This window comes from Syzygium oleosum, unplaced genomic scaffold (assembly GCF_021117445.2).
Source record: "Syzygium oleosum isolate NSW1041296 unplaced genomic scaffold, Sole_v2.1 Sole_v2.19, whole genome shotgun sequence".
Taxonomy (NCBI): domain Eukaryota; kingdom Viridiplantae; phylum Streptophyta; class Magnoliopsida; order Myrtales; family Myrtaceae; genus Syzygium; species Syzygium oleosum.
In genome coordinates, this window is record NW_026607503.1 from 5,668,200 (window position 1) to 5,675,797 (window position 7,598).

Consider the following 7,598-nt stretch of genomic DNA (forward strand, 5'->3'; position numbering starts at 1 on the left):
TGATTCTCACTTTAGTTTATACGTTTGATTTTCAGAGGATCGTCAAGCTTTGCAAGGCTTCCCCGTGGTGTCCTAAGGTTGTATATGGAGGCCAGATCGCTCAGTTGTACGTCGAAGAGTTAAAACACAAGGTAAGTTCAAAACTATGATTCTCGGATCCTAATGATCAGTCTGCTTGTGATGACGATTTGACATCGAAATTGTTAGAATCTCGCAAAGTGATAAATGAGAGAGTCGTAGAATACATCTTGAGCTTCGATTTGATACATTGTACTCCTTAAACAGACATTGTTTGCTAGGTCAAAACTCCTTTGAAAGTCGAAATCGGAATCTGGAATGATCATACTGTGTTATGTTCTTCTGTGATACTGAATGACCTGTTTCGGTTTGATGGTTTTTATGATTTTATGTGTTCATTATTTGAGAAAACTTCCTTCATGAAAGTTGTCAAGAACATTCAGATATGTCCACTGTAAAATTTTTATAAAATTCCAAACATGTTAGATTAGGATGATTAGCAGCGTCATCTAGGCATAGTTCTGGTGATTGATGAGTTTCTGAATGACCTTCATGCGTTCTTCGATTTTTATAAATTTGTATATTCAAAATCTAAAACAATATTCTTCAAGAAAGTTCACAATGAGATTGAGAGGTTTCCAGTGACACAAATTTTATCAAAATTGGAGTTCATTTTGATTTTCAAATGGATTTTTATGATTTAGTCAATATCTGTGTTCTGATCTGATTTTCCTTTCTTTGAAATCCAAAATATGTTTCTCTGAATTTGATAAACTTTGAGTCCTCTTTTGCGAAAACTCAAAACTAAAATTTTTTTTATTAGGGTCTTATTATATGTACTAAAAATTTTGAGGGCCTAATAGAAATTTTTATGGGGTCAATTTGCTAAAAGTCTCAGATAAGGTCCTCTCGGGCTAAAACTTGATTTGCAAACGAGTCCTTGGTGAAAACCGAATTTTATAAAAATTTGGAGGGCTTTTTAGAAAAAACTCAAACCATGAAAACTGTTATACAAGGAGAATCCTAACTGTTTAAAAATTTTTGACAGGATTTTGATATCGGTCACTATTTTTCCCACAATTTTTTTTGAATTCAAATTCAAACCGGATCCAGACTGTCACAGAGGGTAGAATTGTCTTTTTCATGAAAATCGGTGGGGAATTAGGAAAAATGGTCTTCTTGACTTTTTATCCTCATGACATAAGCTTTCTAATGACATCTGAGTCACTTCATTTTGACATCATTAGGTTGATTAATGATACTCAAACAGAATGGGTCCAAATTAGTAACTAATGATTGATTAAGTGGTCCTCTTATGAGGCTCACTTCCCATTGCTTGATTGGTTAAGAAACAAGGTCCATGGGCTTGAGTGCATGCTTTACTCATTGCTATGTATGTGTTTGTTAGATGTATGTTAGGCTCGATGCATGTTTGGTGGATAGCTCATTATGGTTACTTACAACTCAACTTTAGGGGTTAATCGATATAAGTTGCTGTTTTGTGAATGCAAATGGTAGCCCGTTATCATTAACCATTAATCAAATAATGTTAGATGATTAAATGGGTGGGTGAATCGAAATGCATGTAAAGCAAAGGCCGATCCTGAGGCCGGTGTTTAATTAGTGAATTGTTTGCATCATTTGGGAAAGTGAATACCATTTGCCCACAACAACAGGAGCAGGAGCTGGATGATTGCCTGAGATTGGGAAAGTGAAGTCGGGGAGGTGGGCTCTCAGAGTCATGTCGAGGCCGAATGCCTCTTCTAAGTGAGGTTGGAGAGAGTGTGAGGTGCGAACTTCCCACGATTTCTTCCGTAGGTGCTTTGGAGGAAAACCATCTGGAGCCACTGATTCAGCAAAGAAGCTCCCGCTGTTGTGACGGTGAATCTGGAACACTTGGTATGTGTCTCTGGGGTTGAAATGGCTCGGTCTGGTGTCCTTGATGGATGTGCCGAAACAAGTTGGTTCTATGTCCACGTCCCTCGAACATAAAATATCAAGATTGGTGATCAGTGATCAAGCAAATTGACGCAGGTAAGACCGTGATATGATTATTGTCTGTCACTAACTTTTTTTTTTCTCTTTTTTGTGAACAAAGACGGTTCTTTATCTTATCTATCGAACATTCCGAGACGAAAAGGCCTTGTAATGAAAAAAACTGGTAGTGAGTAGACTTGACTCACACCTTGCCTCTGGATTAATCAAGGCTTGTGTGGGTATCAGAATGCAACAGATGAATAAGCTGTTATTCGGATTCAGTTGCGACAAAAGTAGTCTAACATAACAGAGATGTTATTAATGTTTGTTGTGACTATAATTGGTCAAGAGAAATCAACGCTTAAGGCATATCCGTAGAACAAGTTGAGTGCAAACTGTTGTTAGTCCTATTACACGTACCCTCGATATTTGCCGTCTGCTTTTATGACGTAATAGTTGTTCAACGAGAGAGGCCTATCGAGTGCCGGAATGAACCAGAGCTTGGTGTTTGGGGACTCTTCATAAATTGACACGAAGGTTAGGACCCTGTCTTGAGGAAACGGAAACTTCGTCACCAATGTGTTCTCGCATATCCCACAGCAACTCGTGTTCTCTGCTTCTGCTACAGCTTCCTCGTCTGTGATCACCAGGTAGCCTGAAAATGGACCTTCATTTGGCAACTCGTCAACAGTGCTTAATGACTTCCTGCAAGTAGACAGAGCCAGCGGGGATAAGGACACTAGGAGTACCATAACTTTCGTACGGCGCTCACTTGAGTGCCATAACTTTTTTTTTGCTCACTTGAATGCCACATCGGAGTAAAATAGATCATTTGAGTGCCACTTCCGGCGAAAATAGATCACTTGAGTGCCATTTCCGACAAATGAGCTGATATGGATTTCTTAATTAATTTTTTGTTTGACGTGGACTTTTTTAATGTTATTTTATTGATTTTTTAAAAAAATTATTTTTCTTTTTCTTTCTTTTTTTTCTTTTTTTTTTCAAGGTTGGCAAGGGTCGCCGGTGGCCGCGAAGGCTCTCGCCAAATCCGGCGAGGTCGCATCGCCCGCGGCCACAAACGCCCTTGGTAAGACCATCATAGCCTCACCGGCCGCGGGCGCTGCGACGAAGGCTCTCGCCAGATCCGACGAGGCCGCCTTGCTCGCGGCCGCGAAAGCCCTTGGCGAGGCCATCGCGGCCTCACCGGCGTGGGCGAGGTTGCGAAGGCCTCGCTAAATCTGGCGAGGTTGCCTCTCCCGCGACGGTGATGGCTTTCGCCAGATCTGGCAAGGTCGCCTCGCCCGCAGCCGTCGAGGCCGCGGCGGCCTCACCCAGGGCCTTCGCGACCAAGGGCATGGCGGCCCTCGCCCAATCTAGGCGAGGCCTTCACATCCGGCGAGGGTCGCCGGTGACCCTTGCCGGCATTGAAAAAAAAATTTGCAAAAATAAAAAATTCAAAAATTCAAAAAAATATTAAAATATTATCCACGTCAGCTCCGGCAAAGCCACGTCAGATTTTCCAGCTACCAAATGGCATTTGGCACTCAAGTGATCACTTTTTCAAATTTTTGACACTCAAGTGAGTCAAAAAAAGTTATGGCACTCAAGTGAGCGCCGTACAAAAGTTAAGGCACTCCTAGTGTCCTTATCCCGAGGCCGCGTCACATACATTCTCTCTCTCTCTAATTGTGTGATTGAGAAGACTACTGCACCAATTCTTGATTGAGAGAATGGAAACTTACTTTAAAGAAGGCCAAACATGACATTTTTTATATTTGTTGATACGTTCCAAGGGTAGAATGAAATGGACACAATGCATCTCTCTGGCGATTACTCGTGCATTTCTTTTGAGCAAACATTACGTATTAGATTTTTGTATCATGCGCCCGCGCCCTAACGCATCTCTCTGTCTTTGATTGCGGCGAATTTTAGCTATGTCTTTTGTATTGAAACCACAAACAAACAAAAAAAAGGGAGAGAATTTCTGAGTAGTTGACAATTGAGAAGACTAGTGCAACGTACGGCTCAGCTGACATTGATGTGAATAATTTTTTAATTATTTTTTATTAATTTTTTTCATTTTTTGTCTTTTCTCTCTTTTCTTTCTTTCATTTGTTAATTCACAGGGCCGGCAAGTGCAACGGCCATCCTGCTTGCGCAGCCCACACTAACGTCAAAATTTTTTTTTATTTAAAAAAAATTTCCGAATTTATCTTTTTTTTGTCTTTTTTATTCACATGGCCAACGACCCCCGCCAACCTCAGGCCGAGGGTCACAATCCCCACCAGCCCTAGGGAGAGGGCCGCGAAGCCCTCGCGTGCCACATGCGAGGGTCACGGCCCTCGCCCAAGCCCTCCTCAGTCACAACGAGGGCTGGCAAGGGCCGCAACACCCTCACAAGGGCTGGTGAGGCCTCACACGTGGCCGGGGAGGACTTTGAGGCCCTCACCTAGGGGGCTAGCGGAGGTTGGCGGCCCTATGAAGAAAAAACAAGAAAAAAAAAAGAAAAGAAAAAGAATCAATAAAAAATTTAGAAATTTTTTATAAAAAATTTTAAAAAATTTTCACGTCAAAACTAGACAACCATATCAGTGATTTCCGATAAAAAATAACCAAAAAAATTACATTGGCAATTCGTTAAAAATTAAGTTTATAACTAAATTGGCAAATCTTCAAAAGATTTAAGACTAAATTGGCATAATTGAAAAGTGTAAGACTGAATTGGTCATCGTACAAAATGTTTAGGACTTTTAAGACAATTTTGTACTGAACTCTTTCTCTTTCCGGCCTTTTCACCTAGCCCTGTGAGTGCAGACACCATTGAAGCACATAAGAAGACGTGAGTGTTTTGTGAAGTCAATTGACCAACACAATTGAATAAACAAGAGATCAGTTGACCCACTTTTCTCAACCAAAAAAAAAAAAAAAAAACGAATTGAACGAACAGAGTTGAAAATATGTAAATTTTTTATCTCATAGATCAGTAGAACTGTTGTGAGCAATGGGATGAGCATAGAAGTAGGCCATGGCCGTGTCGGGGAAAATTACTGGAACTGCTGGTATGTGTCTTCCGGATCAAATGCTTTAGGCTACTCATTCTGTTAGGTCTTTTGCGAAAACAATCGCCAACCATAATCTTGCTCCCTCGAGCACGTGCGCGACTACCTGCAAAACCAGCAAGAAGTTTGTTTTCATCCATGAGTTCATCAAACTTACGGAGTTCAATGACTGTAACATGCTCAAACCTGGATCTTGACTGTGTAGAAAGCATACAGAGTTTAGGCAATACTCGGGATTGCTTGCCTATGGGTCTTGACTGTGTCTACTCATCGAAATTTAACAGGAAAAAAACATGCAAAGTGGGGTTGTAGCGAGTTGAATTACATCTGCGTCAACCCTTTTGTTTAATAACCGGAGACAAATAATTAAGGATGATTATAGAAGATGAATAAATAAATAAAAAGAGGCATACCTTCTGTATTTTCCATCTGCAGCTAATAGCAAGAGAAAGGTTGGATGACAAAGGCCGATCAAGCACAAAGAATGAACCAGAGCTCAGGGAGTGCATCGTCTATGTTCCTCAATTCGAAGAGCGAAATCCTGTCTTGAGGATGGTAGATTGGTGAAACCTTTCTTTTTCTTTTTGCTGAATTGATCCAGTGATGTGACAATAATGAAATCTTGAGCATTTGGCATGCACACCTATGTGTGAATTCTACTGGCTATGGCGTGGAAGGCAGATATTTAGGTTTGTTTGACTGAGTACAGAGTTTGATTTCTCTGTTATTTGATCCTGCAAATTGAATGAAACTGTGAAGCACTCCACAGAAAACCCATGGAATGAACATTGGATGACATCCAGAAATGAGAATCAGTTCATCTGTACAGGAACTTTCTTTGGTACAAGCAATTAAAAATACAAAAGAAGGAAGAAGAACGAGCAGCATGTAAGATGCGCAATGTTTTGGAAACAAATACCAAAAACACTGACAATGTGGTCTCAGAAATTACACTTCTGATGTAAAATATCAGAAGCCGTAAGGAAGAATTTTGCCAATCAAGTCGAACAAGTCAATTGAAATGTGGCAAAAGCAGGTACTATTGAAAAGAAGTTCAGACAATGGTAAGTCACCACCGTATCAACACATTGCAAGCTCCTCAATAAACAACAGAAGATGAGGCTTTTGTCAAATGTTTAAATGAATCCCCGCCTGTTGGTATATCTTAAGTGGGTACAGCGGGCCCAGAAGGCCATGTTATTCCTCAATCAGAAAATGGAAGTCCAGCATTCAGTGTCAGAAATGACTTCACTATCCCCATCATCTCTCCTCCTGGAAAACGTCCTTTACATCCCCTCGCCGCCGCAATCTCACTGAACTCGTAGACAGTCACCGTTGAAGGCTCGTATTTGATTTTTCCCTCCCTCTTTTTGCCTAGCCACATCTTCTTCCATGTCTTCTCCATTCTTAACGGTAGGAAGGGCAAAGGGATCAAGAGAAGTTTCGGCAAGAACCGAGTCACCACCTACAGCACCGACAGGGTCCTTCAACCAACATATCGCAAATGGAAAAGGTTCAAAGCTGTGGTCTCCATTTTCGACTGGTGTAGAGTGATCCCCAGTCACGCAAAGAGCGTACTGAAATTTCCCGGTTGATTCCGCTTGCCAAAGTAGTCAGGCTAGTTGCCCAATAGCAAAGCTTAATTAGTAAAGCTTGATTGTGCGTGCGACGATCTGCGGTAGCATCTACAGAGAAGTCATGTTAAGAGCCATGTACGCAGCACAGTTGAGGCATGTGTATGGCACATGACCACTCATGTTAGGCGCCTACCAGTGTGTGACGGTCTAGGGAGAAGCAGTAGAATGACCATGTGAATGACACATGGTCTTGGCATGAAATTGGCACATGATCGACTCATGGGTGAGGGATGTGAGCATTGGTCATGTGAAATGCACATGTGACCGTGAATTAAGATAATGTGAGTGTGGATTTCAAGGCTTGTGAACATGAATTTGTTCGACAAAAAAAAAAAAAGAATTTGAGGGCTTGTGGATACCTGTGATCGTGTCACATGATGTGATTTGATATTGCCTTAGGGTGCGCATGGAATGCATTCCGGAATAAAAATTCTGTTCCGGAATGCATTCTGGAACAGAACGGCGTTTGTTAAAAAATTTCCGGAATGCATTCTGGAGCGATTTTTGCATTCTGAAATAAAAATGCGTTTGTTAAAAATACTTGATTCCAGAATGCATTCTTGATTTCAGAATGCATTTTTGATTCCGGAATGAGTTTTTGGCAAGAAAAAGAGAAGCTACTTTTTGTAGTTTCTTGATTCCGGAATGCATTCTCCCTATTTTCTCACAAATTTTTTTTCATAAAATGCATAAAAATTGAAAAATTCTAGAAAAATTCATAAAAATTTCCAGAAAATAAAAAAAAGTCAGATTTCGGGAAAATATGAAATTTGGTGAATTTTTTTTAAAAAATAAAAAAAATCAAAAATTTCAAAACTTCACAGAATAGCTTAAAACACATATGGCCACCCACTTTGAGTGAAATTTAAATTTTTTGAGGTGCCCAAAAAAAATCAAAAATTTCAAA

The 7,598-nt window shown here is 40.5% G+C and overlaps 1 long non-coding RNA gene across 1 annotated transcript; it reads right to left on the reverse strand.

The window, feature by feature from the left end:
* Positions 1-4,944: 4,944 nt before the first annotated feature.
* On the reverse strand, positions 4,945-6,693 carry LOC130140498 (uncharacterized). Its single transcript, XR_008818485.1, has 2 exons — positions 5,468-6,693; positions 4,945-5,160 (listed from the first exon to the last, which is right to left on the reverse strand). It is a non-coding gene; the product is annotated as an uncharacterized LOC130140498 (long non-coding RNA).
* Positions 6,694-7,598: the final 905 nt, after the last annotated feature.